This window comes from Pantherophis guttatus, chromosome 2, assembly GCF_059756535.1.
Source record: "Pantherophis guttatus breed Tessera chromosome 2, ASM5975653v1, whole genome shotgun sequence".
Classification (NCBI taxonomy): domain Eukaryota; kingdom Metazoa; phylum Chordata; class Lepidosauria; order Squamata; family Colubridae; genus Pantherophis; species Pantherophis guttatus.
This window is the reverse complement of record NC_142064.1, coordinates 123484824-123485946: the sequence shown is the minus strand read 5'-3', so window position 1 is coordinate 123485946 and position 1123 is coordinate 123484824. Positions and strand designations below refer to the sequence as shown.

General features: G+C 38.8%; 1 non-coding gene across 1 annotated transcript; it reads right to left on the bottom strand.

Moving 5' to 3' along the window:
• Positions 1-639: 639 nt before the first annotated feature.
• Positions 640-711, bottom strand: TRNAE-UUC (transfer RNA glutamic acid (anticodon UUC)). The gene has a single exon. It is a non-coding gene; the product is annotated as a tRNA-Glu (tRNA).
• Between the last annotated feature and the right edge of the window lie 412 nt (positions 712-1123).

Genomic DNA, 1123 nt, shown 5'->3' with positions numbered 1-1123 from the left:
TACTAAAAGCATCATCAACAAATCAACCTAGACCAGCCTTTCCTAATCAGAACTCTTTAAAATAAATCTAATCTAATCTATCCAGAGAATAATAGATAAGGGAAGGTTGCTACAAATGGTCCTTATTCCCAGTCAGTGGAAAACAAAGTGTCGCGGAAACAGTACAAACAGGATCTCCAATTTATAATTCAATTATAATAAACTATACCTTATCTATAAATTGGAGGTGCCATTTGCATTTTTACCCAGCATTTTTTCCACTGCTTGCACTGTTTGTCAAGGCTTATGAGAAGTGCAAGGAGGAGGAGAAGGAGGAGGGTTAAGCTATAAAATTGTCTTCCTTTAGTTTAGTACCATCCACATGTGAAACACTTCAGTGCCACCCCTTGCCTGCTCTGCTTTTGTCTCAGTCCCTTTAACAGCTAATGTAAAATACTGGTTAGAGCCTTTAACATCTACCAGGCTTCCTACTGCCATTTTTTTTCAAAAGGGGGGAAAAAAAACCCTGATATTTTGCAAAGCAAGGTTGTAGGCTCCCAATGCTCTGCCCAGGGAAGGGAAAACAATAAGCAGGCATCAGAATGTCTCCTGGAGGGAAGCATTAAGAAGGAATTGTGTATAATCTATAAAATTCCAACTTTCCCATACCGGGAGTCGAACCCGGGCCGCCTGGGTGAAAACCAGGAATCCTAACCACTAGACCATATGGGAGAGTCTTTTGATAAACTGTGTGACTCTGTGCTTTGTAGTTGGCTTGGTCTCTCAAAACTAGAGGGACCAGATATTTGAATAAGGAAAGGAAGATGTCAACTATTGGAAAGGACAGGGGAGGGGGGAAGACAACACACTGATTGCTTAGCTTTCTTAGTGTTTATGACAAAAAATTACAGCCAAAAACATGTACATAGGCTTACATTTATATGAAATTACTTTTTCCAACATCAGTAAGATTAGTTTTTCAGTTGCAGTATTTTTCCACCTAATCTTTATTTTCGAGAACCTACATTAGCAATAATAGAGAGTCAACAATGGCATAATTTTCAAATTTCACCATACGATGAGTCATGTGATCGAAGCCGATTGCTGGAATCGGGAAATAAGGTAAATTTAGTTTGTTGAATCT